The sequence below is a fragment of the Otolemur garnettii genome, unplaced genomic scaffold (assembly GCF_000181295.1).
Source record: "Otolemur garnettii isolate 467f Iridium unplaced genomic scaffold, OtoGar3 scaffold00066, whole genome shotgun sequence".
Taxonomy (NCBI): Eukaryota; Metazoa; Chordata; class Mammalia; order Primates; family Galagidae; genus Otolemur; species Otolemur garnettii.
The window spans coordinates 8,081,295-8,096,963 of record NW_003852461.1 but is presented as its reverse complement, the minus strand read 5'-3'; the positions used below and the strand labels follow the sequence as shown (position 1 = coordinate 8,096,963).

General features: G+C 44.2%; 1 protein-coding gene across 1 annotated transcript in view; it reads right to left on the bottom strand.

Moving 5' to 3' along the window:
* Positions 1 to 15,669, bottom strand: part of NFIA (nuclear factor I A) — a 381,754-nt gene that overhangs the window by 172,187 nt on the left and 193,898 nt on the right. The window lies entirely within an intron of this gene.

The window sequence follows — 15,669 nt, the reverse complement described above, 5'->3', positions numbered from 1 at the left end:
TGTTTGAGGCACTCACTTCACTTCTCCCTCTGCAGCAGTCTTGCGACTAATGCCTGAATGTTATCTGCCATACAGGAGGTGTTTAACAAATACAGATTGGCCCAAAGAGTGAATGTGGTATGTGAAGAGTTAGTGGGAAGAATTCTGTAGTTCACCATAAACACCAAGAAACTGGAGAGGAGAAAATGAAGAAACAAAGATGCCCGTGGTGCTCGTACGCTCAGAGGAAACCAGGTCAACTGTGTCCCAGGGGCCAAGTGGCCAGCAGGGAGACAAGGCTCGGGTCACTTTTTCATGACATCCCTCAGGCTTAAATTTTATTACAATTTGAACTCAACAAATGGACTTTTTCTGATTCCAACTCAGCAGGCTAATGTCCTGGCTAGCAAATTGGTGCCATTCTAAAGCCTCTTCTTCAATATTTACAGAATAAAAGGCAATTTTGGTTTGAGCTTTGAGCACATTAGATTTTGACAGCTTGGAAATGTCATTCCCAAAGCAAGGACTTTTCACGTGCATAGAATCCTGGCTCTTAACTATTCTATAAATGCAAATGCAAATATCCTTGACCAGAAAACCTTGAGCATCGTGTTCTAAGAATGTTAGTGAGATTACATGAAGTTCTTTTTAACTGTATTAGTTTCCATCCAACATCAACTAAATTGAATTAGAGTAAAGTGGGAGAGGCCTAGGTTCGAAAGGTGGATGCCAAAGAAGTCACGTTTTAATTTCATCTCCCACTCTCACTCTGGATGCTTTCGAGCTGTCAGCCAGTCAGTCAGCAAGTGCACTGCAAGGCAGACGTGCTGGGTGTCCGGCCATCCACGAATTAAACGCGATGTGACTGGCATGCCTGACACTGCTCAGCAACACCAAGCCGCAGCCAAGCCCACTCTCACACGCTGGGTCCTTCCTGCCTGGGCCTCTGCTCACAAAGCTCCTTTTGCTTAACAAGGACACGGCCTCTTCCCTCACACACACACACACACAAAAAAAAAACCTGCAAGCCCATCTTTTATTCTGTCAAGAATACCAGAATCCACTGATTAGTCTTATTAAAAAAGAAGACTCCTAAGGACATAAATTTGCAAAACTCAAGGAAAACTAAAGAAGAACAGGGAAAGGCTCAGAGAATAGAGGCGAAGAGAGAGGAAGGGGGACAATGGTGACATGGCACAGTGATGAAAGTGCTTTTCAGAGCAGAGTTCTCTAAAGTCCTGAGACCCAGCCCCCTTCCCCTACACCTTCGCCAAAGCCAGCTACACACATACTTTCTATCTGCGCACAGTACAGGAGCATAGAGAGAGGCTCCATCCAACATCTGGACACAGGACACAGGACACAAAAGATAGGGGGCCATGGCTTGGAAAAGCAAGCAGATACTAAACTAACCCAGCAGGTGCAGGGACTGACAGCCAGATGGGAACTTTATTGAAAACACACCCAATGGCCTGGTGCAAGGGCTCACACCAACAGTCCCAACACTCTGGGAGGACAAGGTGGGAGGATCCCTTGAGCTCAAGAGTTAAGAATAGTCTTTGAAAGAGAGAGATCCATCTCTACCAAAAATAGAATAACTAGCTGAGCATTGTGGCGGGCGCCTGTAGTCCCATCTACTCAGGAGGCTGAAGGAGGAGGATCACTTGAACCTGTCACTGGGTAGAGTGACAGAGTGAGACTCTGCCTCAAAAAAAAAAAAAAAAACAAAACACGGCAAGCACTTCCAGAAATATGCAGAACCCTGGAGTGGGTTCTCAGGTTATGGACTAGCAGTTTGAGCTAATTCTAAAGGACAAGAGGCCTTAAGTAACATCTGGGAACATATGTACACATCAGCATTTTTTTTGAGACAGAGTCTCACTTTGTCACCCTTGGTAGAGTGCCATGGTATCGCAGCTCACAATAACCTCAAACTCGTGGGCTAAAGCAATTCTCTTGTCTCAGTCTCTGGAGTAGCTGGGACTACAGGTGCCTGCCACAACACCTGGCTGTTTTTAGAGACAAGGTCTCGCACTTGCTTAGGCTGGTCCTGAATCTATGAACTTGGCGATCCATCTTCCTTGGCCTCACAGAGAGCTAGGATTCCAGGTGTGAGCCACCGTGCCCAGCCTTACACTTGGGCATTTAGGTAACTATCTCAGCGCTCTTCTCTGGATGCCCATGACTTCATTGCTCTGCCCCTTGCATAGCTTTACCACTTTACGACCTCCACTGTAAGCCCCTAACGCTATCCACAAACCTTCAGGGGATCACAGTCACACCTGATAGCAAATTCTGCCTAGACATCTGTCTCCATTGCTAGAGTATGTACTCCACAGGTGCTGGATCTATTTCTCATTTATGTTTATATCCCCATTTCCTGGCATAAAGATTAGCACGTATATTAATAAATATGTATATGTACAATTAAGAAAAGAAGAATTAGAAAAGGAATAACCTCTGATTATGTATTATTTTCCCCTTGACAGGCTTTAAACTCCTTAGGAAAAGATTGATTTGTTTACTCACTCACTTACTCATTTATTCACCCTAAAAATGTTTTTGGAGTGCCAGGCACTACGTTTACAATATGACACAAACATCAGTTTCTGCCCTCAGGGAGTGTGTCTAGTCTAGAACAAGGGTCTCCCCAAAACACAAACTAGGGGTGCCCCCAAAACACAGGAACTTCATTTTTATTTACTGTGCATCTTCTAAAAAACTAATCTTAAAAAACAGTAAATTAGTCCTTAGCCATGCTGTGTCCCTCACTGGGTCACATGTCACACAGCATGTGGGTGTCCCGAGGGATGCGGGGGACTCTGTAGGTTCTTTCTCATCGTTTCCTCTGCAGGATGTTGTGACCTGTTACTGTTTTCATTTGCTGATGTTCAGTTCAAAGGACTGCTAGACCATGAGGACTACAGATTATACAATATGTATATTATATATTACAGCCGATGCCTATATATCAGCGTAACTGTATGCCATTTTATGCTGCTGTTATTCCCTGACCTCAAGTTCACAGTTTCCTTGGGGTGGAGGGACAGCACATGGAGAGGACACACTGACTCCTACCAGCGCTAATTATCTTTAGTAGTTACAGCTGCTGAGTATAAAGCACGGCAAAGCACTGCCCTCTCCACTGTCCCTGCTTAGTCTCAGAGCTCTCCCAGGTGGAATGAGGCAGGCATTACCCTGCTGCCCACTGGCTACTGACCATGGACATGCACCCCAGGCTCCGTGAGCCTCCTCTTCCTCATCCCCTACCTCAGACGTAGGATGCCAAACTAAGATAACATACTCAGATGATGTTAAGGGTAAAGTACACAAGTCTTTTCTAACCATGGGTCAATGTTCTTGCCTTTCTTGTGACTGCACAGAAAGAATATCCACACAGAAAGAGAGAAGAGATGGGCCCAAAATTCAAATATTCTCCACATTTATACTCTACCCACCACATTCTGTTAGAGCGAGGCTCCTACTCTGAGCTGCTCTGGACACTGACCCCACTCAGCTAGAACTGAACTCAAACACATCTTCTGAAAGAATGACGGAACGGGACCCAGTCCGGAGATGACAGGCAGCCCCCACACAGCCAGCCCTACCGGCACCTGCTTCCCTTTTCCTCCCTGAGAGGAGTTAAAGGCTCTGACCTTGGTCTACAGAAGAGGCCTCTGCACCTTCTCACCACTGAGGACACCTTGGAATAATTTCCTCTCATGAAGCCAGTTTCTCTATGTATGTAATTTCTCATCTTTATTAAATAATGGATAATTCATTGCTCCCCCATCTTTCATTAAATGAACCCAAACTATACCTGCTAAACACAGTCTCTGTAAGCATGAAGAGAGCCGGTGAATTCACAAACATAGGGTCAAAAGCAAAAATCTTCAGCCTGTAAAGCTTTTTCTAGAGGGGGTGGGGAACACACAGTTTCTTTTAAGGTTTTTCCTTTGGTCCCCTCCAAGGACTGCCAGTTGGTAACTACTGGCCAACTGTGTGCTGAGGGCCCCTTGCACACGTTTCTTGGGTGCTGAGGGTTCCTTACACATGTTTCTCGGTAGCAATTTGCAAATCCACGGGAACTGAGAGGACATACGTGTTCTGTGCGGCTACTTTTAGAACTGGCTAACGCTCAGAAAACAAGGTGCCTCACTTTTCCTCTTTCTATTGTTAAGGATGTCATAGTTCAACACTCTAACAATGCATTACACTGAAAAGCTCTCCATTTGAACAGTATTTGCAATTTTAAAAGAAGATAAACCTCTCTGTGGAGTTAACATGAGCTGTGAAGGAGGGCATGCGAGGAGTCAGGTATCCTAATGAACTGCGTCTTGCTCACTTGAAATGGAGAATTAACCAATTCTTTTAAATAATTCAGAAATCTAAAATGAGAGAGATGAGGTGCAAATTTCTACCCTGCTGCACACAAAAAAAAATGGAGAATGAAAATAAACATTTTATGTTTTTAATAAAATTATACTCCTACATCTTTTGTAATTTAAATAGTTTCAAATTTATTGGGAATCGTAATTGTTTTATACCAGCCAACAAACATAATGGCATCTGGTATAAATACTTAAAAGGAATCTCATTTTATACTCTCTACCTCCAGCAGAAAAATTAAATGAAAATTTAGTTCAAAAATATCCAGTAAAGAATCACATAATACTCCAGTCTGTAGAAAAATGAATAAAGATTGTTCATAAAAAATAAGAATATAATTTTTCCACAAAAATGTTGTTTTGCCAAAAAAACCCCTTAAAATAATAAAAAGATGTCCTCTGGCACACGGTTCATGTCCCTGAGAGAATGGGATGGATGGGAGAGAAGGTGGCCTATGCTTTACTGAGTTTCTAGTAGGGATTACTGCAACTGCAGGACACTTCCTGTAAACATGGACACATAAAATCCACAGAGCAAGAGTCCTGGGAGTTCTGAGGATGTAATGAAGCCTGTAGGTGCCCAAACAAGGCTGAAGCAGGTACCTGGGAAGATGAGATAAGAATCCTAGATGAGAGAAAAACAGGAGGAAGTGGAAAGGAACTAACGTTATCTGAGCTCCGAACGAAACAGCAACAAAAGCATATTTCCTAGGGAGGTGATGACATCCCTCCACATGAATGAGGAAACAAAAGTCCAAGAGTTTAAATTACTTGCCCAAATTTACCACATCAGCAAGTTACCGAATCAGAGACTGCATTCCAGTCTTTCTAGACTGTGCCGTAATAGTTATGCAGGTCGACTCCAGGGCCAGAGTGAGTCTGGCTCACTCTTGGTGCCTTCTGGACCGTGGGGAAGCTATTTAAACTCTGTGTCTCATCTCCTCGTCTGTAAGGTGGGCACACTGATAAGTGTCTATCTCCATAGGATTATGTTAAGATTACATGAGATCATGAATATGGAAATCTCAGCACAGGGCATGAACGCACACGAGCTGCTCAGGTCACCTGCTGCTACGCCCCCAGCTGTCACCCCTCTGCATCCATTACCACGTTTGTCCAAAGGCCTCGCTCCAGCAGACGGCTTCCAGGGGAGGAGACTAGCGCAGGAAGTACCCTGTACCATTCCTACGGGACACAGAACTCTTCCAGAAGGGAGTCGGGGACTCTCCATTGGCTTGTCCAAAACTTTTTAGGAGCACTTACCACCTGGGATCCTTCCACTGCAATTCCCCATTCTTCCCCGCTCCTCTCCCACCTGTCCGAATTGTGCTGCACCCACAAGTTTCTCCCAGCCACTCCTGCTCTCCCCCCTTTATGTTTTCTAGGTGTTGTCCCAATAAATTTCTGACACATTGACTCGTATCAGGACACATCATTCTTGGAGAATGCAAACTAGCATACCGATGCATGGAAAGTCCAAAATACACGTGAGCTATGGTCATAATTATCACCTAAATCTTTTGGGGGGTCATTGTCTGGCCCCACAGAGTCTAACCCTATCTTCCAAAATCAATTTTCTGGAATCTGTGAATATTGTTCTTTCTTAACGTAGGAAGGTTCAAAAATCATACTGTGTTTCCACCACCTTCAGTCAAGTTTTGTCATACCTAGAAAAGCAGTCCCAATTTCAAATGAAAACACACACGTTCCATTATAGTACACTAAAAACACTACTTTCAGAAGGCACCTTCTATTTTCAAGCTCATGCCTTTTCTCGACTTCCTCTCTGAACGTGGACGTTCTGAGGGACCTATTATCTGCCTGATTTTCTGTTTCGCAACTTTCATGAGCAGAGTCTGCTAATAGCCGGATGCTGTGACCAGAGAGGCTTCCTTTGCGTTTGCTTTTGTAAACTGACTCACACACGGTCACAATGGCTCACGCGCTTGATACACCTCTAATTAAACTCACATCCTCGCTCACACAGGCGGAGCAGCTTTCAACTACTGTCTCGCACCTCCTGACTCTGCCTTATAAGTGGCTTACTGTTCCAAGAAAACTATGGGGCTCGGGACCAGTAGATGTGGGAAGAATGGAATTGAAGCAGTCAAATCATTAGAACTTTGTAGTATCTTCCCAGGTTTCATTTTCAGGAGGTTAAATGCCAGTGGTTTGACCCTGGGTGATTAGTGAAGTCACCAGACTAATCAAACCTCTCCATAAGCTGTTATTACCCTGGCCTAGGTAACTTTCATGGGAGAGTGTGAAAAAAATTATAACGGATTGCCAGATACACTACAGGACTTGGTTTAGATAAACAATGAATACTTTTTTGGTGTAAGTATAGCCCATGCAAAACTAAAAGTTATTTATTGTTTATCTGAACTTCAAATTTAGTATGGTAGCTGGGCATGGTGGTTCACACCTGTAATCCCAGCACTCTGGCTCAGGAGTTTGAGACCAACCTGAGCAAGAGGGAGACCCTGTCTCTACTAAAAATACAAAGAGTTATGTAGGCACTGTGGCAGGTGCCTTTAGTCTCAGCTACTTGGAGGCTGAGGCAGGAGGATCTCTTGAGCTCAGTAGTTTGAGGTTGCTGTTTGCTATGATGAGGTCATGGCACCCAGCCTGGGTGACAGAGTGAGATTCTGACTCAAACAAACAAAAAAAGGAAATCAAATTTAACTTGGCATCTTGAATTTTTATTTGTTCAATCAGGCAACGACTAAGGAGCAAAATCAACTTTCGTGGTAAACAAACGTGGGACCTGGGGTTTATAATCTAACGGTGTTGTGTCGTAAGAATGAAGATGAAACCCCACAGATTAGCCCTCCTCCATGAAAAAGGAATCATTTGCACAAGCAGGAATGTGAAGCCCAAACTTCCATACAAGTAACTCACCTCTCAGTAATATATGCACAGGAAAAAAAACCTTTAGGGACACCAAAAGATACTGCCACAACAGGTGAGAAAGTCACATTCCTTAAGAATGTTACGAATTAGCTGGGCACGGTGGTTCACACCTGTAACCCTAGCCTCTGGGACACTGAAGCGGGTGGATCATTTAAGCTTAGGAGTTTGAGACCAGCCTGAGCAAGAGTTTGAGAGCTCATCTCTAAAAATAGGTGGGCATTGTGGCCGGCGACTGTAGTCCCAGTTATTTGGGAGGCTGAGGCAAGAGGATTGCTTGAACCCAAGAGTTTGAGGTTGCCGTGAGCCATGACACCAGGGCACTCTACCCAGGAGGGCAGAGTGAGACTCTGTCTCGATGTAATGAATCAGACCTTTGTCTGCAGCGCCACACTAAACTCTGCTTGCTGTGCTCTCGCAGAACACCCAGCACCTTGGGCTCAGGCTGTACCTACCTCATTAAGACAGGACATGGGCTGGCAGACACATCCCTATAGAGAATACACCACGGCTCACCAAGGATTTCCAGGTCCCTTCCCAGGCCCAGCAGGTCCAATGTGGTTTGGCTTTCTGCTACTCTCACCTCAAGGGCTCTTTCTCTCACCTGGGCCCTTCTAGCCATATTAACCCCCTGACCCGTCTGTCCCCTTCCCCATTCCCAGTTCCTCCAGCAGGGCTCAGGGCCTTTTACCCACTGGTTCCTCTTCCTAGAACAAAAGTCCCTCACCTCTGCTCAGTTCGCTTTTTTACCTTAACTTAACTCAAGTGTCAACAGACCAGAAAGGGCCTGGCTACCCAATATGAAATAGCATCCTACATTCCTTTACGGCATCTCCCATCTGTCTCCTCCCCTGAGGAGGGGAGCTCTGTGAAGAGCAGGATTCTATCTAGGACGCCTGGTTCTTAGAATGCACTTGGTAAGTACCTGCTGAAGAAATGAGTGTGTCACACCTTTTCCCTTTCCAGGCATCCTCAAACTATGGCCCGCGGGCCACATGGGGTCCACCTAGGACATTTATCCAGCTGGCCAGGTGTTTTTGCTGCCGCCGCCTGTCCTGCTTAGCAGCTGACTGGTCCCAGGGCCCGCAGTCTGGCCCTCCAATGGTCTGAGGGACAGTGAACTAGCCCCCTGTTTATAAAGTTCGAGGACCCCTGGACTAGACTGTTAGGTTCTCAAGAGTAACACATCTGATCCGTCTCTGTACTCCCTCAACACATCCAACATCCCGTCTAAACGTACCAGCAGATTCTGAACAACTATCTGCTGAATTACTTATGAGAAAATTGAGGTGCGAGTCTTTGAGTGACTTGGACAACTGATTTCTCCCTAACAGAGGCTCAGAGTCAGGCTTTTAATGGCAACTCTCCTCTGCTAATTTGACCTACCCGGAAACTGTGATTTGTCTTCTCCCGCTCATCTCTGAGTTTACAAGTGCTGCTTGCTGAGAAGCTCTCTGGTTTGCAAAATCCCTACAGAGATTTAAGAAAACACACACTTTCCTTCATGGAGAGAGAGTTGGAAGGCTATTCTTTTTCTGCTGGGCCTGGCCACACTATCCCTGATGCTTCTCATTTGGGATATTTGCCATCTGATGTCTGCAGATAAGGCATGTGAGGCACCCTAGTTCCCTTCAGGTTGAAATCAACCAAGTATAGAAATTAACAAGGGAGATGGGGCAGAGTAATCTGCAGCGAGCCAACGCTACCCCGCCCCCATCTCTGTGGGAGCCTTCCCAGTGGATTTCCTTAAGGACAAGCTAATGCCGGGGGGACAGAGTTGCCTGGAGCTGAGAAAAACCTCACGAAGAGGGAAGAAGGAGGAAGCTGCAGGGAGAAAAGTGCCAAGAACCCTTGTGGCCACGTGAATTTTTCTAGCAGACAACTAATCAATCTGGATTAGTAACTCCAAATCCCTAAATAAATTATTTATATTATATTTCACTTACTAATATTAGCCACAAATGGATAATTCCTTCCAAAAAATAACAAATTCACATTCAGATTTAGAATCAGAAATGACCCCATTATTTGCGGCGAGCAAAGCTCATCCGCTCCCAGCAGCTCCTGACCTGAACGAGCCCCCTGATGTTTCGCCACACTGATCCTTAATTGCTGGGGAGGTATGGAAAGTGGCCATTAGAAGTGGTCCTTCCAAGGATACCTCTGTCCAAGGGCCCTGTCAGACCCGCTCCAGGATGAGCGGAGCAGGAGCAGATGGGGCCGTGGCCACAGGCCAGGTGCGCCCTCTCCACACTGGGCTTTCAGGACGGCTCCTCCTGTCTTTTCTTTCCTGAGCCCAATTCAAATACTGCACAAACTGCACTGCTTCACGCTTTCCTGCTTTTAGAATCTAGATCTATGGATCTCTTTACACTGTCTCATATGAATTATAAATAAATTGGCTTTTCTGAGCTACATTCCATGGGCACTATGGGCACTCCTGGGTCTTTCCGGGGACAAGAGTCACAGGCACAAATGAATGTGAGGATCAGAAGGAAATCCCTTTTTTTTCCTTTCTCCTCTGAAACTGTTGGTGTGTGAAGTGTTGGTGGGATGGGAATTGGGGTGGGGAGGGGAACAGGTCTGAAACAGACCACCACGCCAGTCCATTTAAAAATTTTAAAATCAGGGAATGGACTCTAAAACGTTACCTATTTTGGCTACTAGGCAACTAACTTACAGCCTGGTCAGTTAGTTATCCTCTATGAAGACAATAAAATACCCATAATGTGTGAGGATACAACCACTTCTCCAGGCCAGGTGTATAGCTCACGCCTGTAATCCTAACAATCTGGGAGGTAGAGGCAGGAGGATTGTTTGAGCTTTGTCATTTCAGACCATCCTGAGCAACAGCCTTTAGAACAGCAGTTCTCAACCTATGGGTTGCAACTCACAGGAACTGTATCAAAGGGCCACAGCATTAGGCAGGTTGAGAACCACTGCTTTAGGAAAAAAAACAAAAAACCAGAAAACAATAGCCAGGTGTGGTATGGCAGGTGCCTGTAGTCCTAGCTACTTGGGAGGCTGAGGCAGGAGGACAGCTTGAGAGAAGGAGTTTGAGGTTGCAGGGAGCTATGATGACACCACTGCACTCTCCAGCCCAAGAGACAGAGCAAGACACTGTCTCAAAAAAAATAAACAAAAACTGCTTCTTTAAAATTTGCTACAAATCTCCCTCTCATGGCGCCTTACCCACACTGGATCCCGTGTCACCAGTGCATGACACATGTAGCCAGCAGCCCCTAGGCCAGGCTGGTCCCTCAGCCTTCAGAAGGCAAGACCCAAGAGTTTCCTTTGTCTGTGGCCATTTTTAAGGATCTACTGCGAACAATGATGGGTCAGCCATGCTAATAATGCTTAAAACAGCAGAATTCACCTACTTTTCAGACTGAACTTTCAGATCAGACCAAATTCTAGTTTCCTAGTCTCTTAAGGAAGACAGACTAGCTCCACTGCATTGCTGAAAACTCATCAGTCAGAATTTAATTATACAGGTCTGGAATCCAGAAGGCATTTAAGGCCTTAATGTCTCCCTGAGTTGAGACCTTTACATATTTTAGAATATTGATCATTACTGTTACTGCTGCTATTCTGGTGGTCACTCTACTGTGTCCGTCCCTGCGGGGTTTTTTAGAAGAACACTGCAGAGAATAAATGTAGCTGCGTAATTGTAAAAGAAAGCCATGCAGATTACTAAATGTGGATAAAGTGTATTTACAAGTCAATGGTGCTACAATGCTCCTTTTTCCCCAATAAAATACAAACTATAAAGTTACAGTACCTCCAAAATTCCTAAAATGACCCAACTAAATGTCACATTAATCAAAACAGTTCCTAAAACGAGCCGTCCACCCAGTAGTGACCATTACTGCCACCTGGAACAGCAATGTTATCTTGTCTTCCCACTGCATGTTAATACTGCAACATTCTACCTACTGTGTATCTGAGCCGGCAGTGAAAACCCTTTAAAACATTAAGCAAGAGGGCCTGTAATTTTTAGGACAATAGTACCAGACCAAAGAATGTTTATCCAAAAGAGGAAAATAAATTAACAGTTTTCTTGTCTGAACCCCAAATTACAAAGGGAACCCTTCATGTAAATCTGAAGTCAGGAAGTCTGTAGCCTTAAAAAAGTTATTGTGTAACACTGAAAATTCAAAATAACCCACAGAAACGAGTTAAACAACTACTGAAAGACCGACAGTTGCGGGTGAAGAGAAGACTATTCCTTGTTTATCTAGCAACATTTAAAAATGATACCTATGATGACAATACAGGATGGGAACGACATACATGAAGCTGGTGAATAAGAAAGCTGGGAGCAACCAAATACTCTGGAGCGATTTTCAAATTGGCAGGTAGAGCTGGAAATTTTCAAAATCTGGGGCAAGCATCATGATTAATGGCCTTCCACCGATTGCAAAGACCCATCTGAGGGTGGATGCCACCAACATATGTGCAACTGCTAGAAAAATGAGGAACAAACGTAATTAAACCTAAAAAACTAATCTAATTTTGATATCTTGTTATAAGTATCACATTTTAGAAAACGCTCAGATAAGGTTAGTATTAGCAGGTGCAGGTGATGAGCGAGGGGAAACAGAAGGGGGAACACCCCTGTGAATACAGCTCTTCTTTTTCCAGTAAGGGAGCCCCACACCTTTTTTTTTTTTTTTTTTTTTTTTTAGTCAAGGGTACTTTCACTGATAACAGCGGGACCAGTGGGGGGCTGTTTTCAGAGTGCCAGCATTGGCCTGAGCTGTTGCTTCAGACTTTGACTCAAAGCGGCCAAGAGAAGTGTGCCTTGCATTAAAAAGGAAGCTACCACATGAGCTTTCACCTCCCAATGACGGCCTGATGCACCACAGAACACAGGCCCGGTAAGTATCAAGCAGGCTCTTTAAATGTTCTGTCCCAAAAGGTGTACTGACTTAGATGTTCTCCAAGTCCAACAAATAAGGCTTAAAACCTTCTCAATATGCTAAAGGATGAAGTGAATGATCCTAACCAGAGCTGGGAACTTGACATTCCATTCTCTGGTAATCAAGCATCAAGCAAAAACTGAAACGATGGTTATTTCATACGTGTGACCACACCTGGAGGGTCAGAGGGAACACTCGGTCTACCACGGCCATGTGCACAGATGGAGCTTTGGCTATGACCTGTCAGTCACGCCGTGTGTGCAGGCCCAGGTGTCGGAGGTCAGTTAGCCTCCTCACACCCAAACTAGACTTGTGGCATCTCCAGGCTGGTTTTGCTTTCTTCTTAAAATTTCCTAGTAAATCGACAGCCAGCAGACACTCAAAAAATATTTGGGGATAACAATATATTCACTTACCCATTAAATTTATTTATTAAGCAGATTAAGTACCAAACAGCTGCTAAGGTAAAGGCACAGACGTAGGTACTGTGTAAGTACTTTAAAAAAGAAATCTGTCCTCAGTCTTACCCTTAATCAGCTCGTAGTTTTTAATAAGCCAGATTCTACGTGGTTTGTGCCAAAGAAAAACTCAGCTAAAATTAAAGACATCTAGGAAAAGCTTCTTCCCTTCTTTCCGGAATTACCTTCTTCTTGGGTGCTCATTCTGAGGGTTCTAGTAACTCTGAACGACTTTTGCAGTTCCTGGGTTCTCAAACTCCGGGGAGAGGAACAGAATGTGAAGACAGAATTCAAGAGTAAAATGATCGTGGCATTGAGGGGATTGTGGGGACCGAGAAGCAAATCTTCACCAACGTTTCAGAGCAGGGTAGGTATCTACAAAAGATGTCTCTGAAAGCCTTGGCTTATCTCTAGCACCACCCCCTCCCCTCCATGGTGCCCAGCTTTTGACCTCCTGAGTGTGTATACTCTCTCCCACAGACGCGGCGAGCTTTAACTGGAGAGCAGCGGTGGTTACCTATCACGGAGTCCTTCCTGTGAACCAGGCATTATGCTATTTTAAATGCACATTCTCATTTCAACACTCACGAGATAGGTTCTTTTAGTATTTCTAATTTACTGATAAGAAAACCGAGATGGGGCATCAGCTTACCCAGTCACCCAGCTATTATTTAATCCGGATGCAGGTCAGTCTGACTCAGAAGCAGGGTCGCTACCCACTATGTGCGCTGATTTTGAGTTTCAGAGAGTCTGACATTTTATCTCTGGGCTTCAGATAATTCCTTCAAAATTCCCATCTAATGCTCTAATTGGATAAAGATTTGTTTTCTTTTACAGCTGAGTCTTAAGGGAGTACAAGAAAAGAAAGCAAAAATTCCACAGGAAAAACAGACTAGTTGGACAGGGAAGAAACAGCTGCATCCACTTTTGGTAAAGTTACACGGCCTCGTTTACAGTTTGGGATGAAATAGCACGTTACCATTTGTCCGCTCACTCTCGTGGTTTACTAGGGAAATACCAGTCATTTCCCATTACCTTTTCCAAGAGCCAGGGTAAAAAGAATAGTATTCTTCCTTGTACGTATGTCTGTATACTGGATAACAAACAGAAACCTAAACTTTCAGGAATTCACCTTCATAACCTGGGACAATGGAAAACGGGGAACACTGTCTTGAACAACCCCACGCCGGGGAGCAGAAAGTCATCTCCTGCGTGTAAATATCTAGTCCTGGAGTCTTCATTTATTCCCTTTAGAGATTATATGTCTTTAAGGAAGGGATAAAATCATTTTTGCTTCAATAACTTCATCTGGGATTGACAACAGGCAGAGAGAGGGACCCGAGGAGTCTAGTATTTCTTCATTCAGGGTTGTCTCAAATAAGGCAGCCTCTCCTTCTTTTTCTTTGAAATTAATAGCAATTTGCATGGTCAGAATTTATTACTTTACCTCCCAGATATTAATACTTTCTTTCTCAGAAGTCACATGGTCCCCTTTAAAGGATGCCATGAATCCTGGAGGTGGTACCAAGTGATGTGGGGCTCAAGTGGATTTGGCTAGAAACTCCAGGCTCAGTCCTGGGTGCTTTTTGGAATGGGAAGTACACAGTATCTGGACGGCAGGCAGCTCCAGAAAGGCGTGCCAGGCCTCCCAAGCTCTCAATATATATTTGCATGTGAACAGCTTGTCGGCCATTTTATGAAGACAGATGACTTGCGGGCCTGCTAGGGGGGCGGCCAGGCCGGAATATGTGGACCACGCTCACCCCTGCAGCCCACAAACTCTTAAAAATGAAAAAAAAAAAAATGAGTATCTCTGACATATCGCTAGGGAGATTATATACACATATAATATATGAAAAAGGAAACATTTAAGGCTCTAAGTCACCTATAAGTCAAGTGAAAAATAAAGAATGAAATAAGTCTATAAATATCACTCTTTAAAATGTCAACAAAAAATAAGATGTAGCTGTTTATGACACTAAAAACAAATCTTTGGAGCTCTCTCTCTCTCTCTTTTTTTACTGGCAGCTTTAAAAAGACAACTTTGATAAAGAAAATATCACCAAAATACCAGGATGAGGAGAGGACTGGCCAGACAGTTCATACTTAGCGCCAGAGCCCAGCAATGTAATCAAGTTTCCGAGGCTCGCGAAATGAAACGAACTCTGGAAACTTAGTGAGAGGATGTCTGCTGTGGCAAACTCAGTCCTCCATCCCATGACACTAACCTAATTCAGTTCATCCCGTCTTTTCAAAAAGACACTCAAAATGGGAAAAGGTAAAAAATGCACAGAAAAGGTACAGTGAGATCATCCTGCGGAGAAAACAGTAAGAGCAACACTGAACCACAACCGCCGTTTTGTTTTAGACTACTCTCCAGAAAGGTACCAGGATAGGCACATTATACATACTAATGATTTTAATTCATCAACATGTAGGTAATATTATTACCCCATTTTAGAGGAATAAATCAATGCCCAGAGAGGTTAAGTAATCTGTTTGATATTACAAAGGTAAGCAATAGCAGAGGCAGAATTTGAAGGCAGGTCTGATACCACTGCCTGAGCTGTTAAGCACGTTCCCCTCAACAGTCCCCTCAGGGCAAAGCATTCCCATTACAGCCTCCATTCTTGGAATTTTTAAAGAGGACTCCTCTGGGAAAGCACCTACCACCACGTTCAGTGTTATTCCAGGTGCTGCCAATGCACTTCCTCCTGGCTTCACTCAATCCAAAGTCCAACACGGGACAATCTTTTTCATATGTGCAGTGAACACAAGTCTACTATTTTACCAGATAATATTATATTCATATATAATGTATGTGTTCTTTTTTTAAAGATAAGAGTCTCACTATGTTGCCTTGGGTAGAGTGCAGTGGTGTCACAGCTCACAGTAACCTCAAACTCCTGGGCTCAAGTGATCCTTTGCCTCAGCCTCCCAAGTAGCTGGGTCTATAGAACCTGCTACAGTGCCTGGCTGGTTTTTCTGTTTTTAGTATAGATGGGAGTCTAG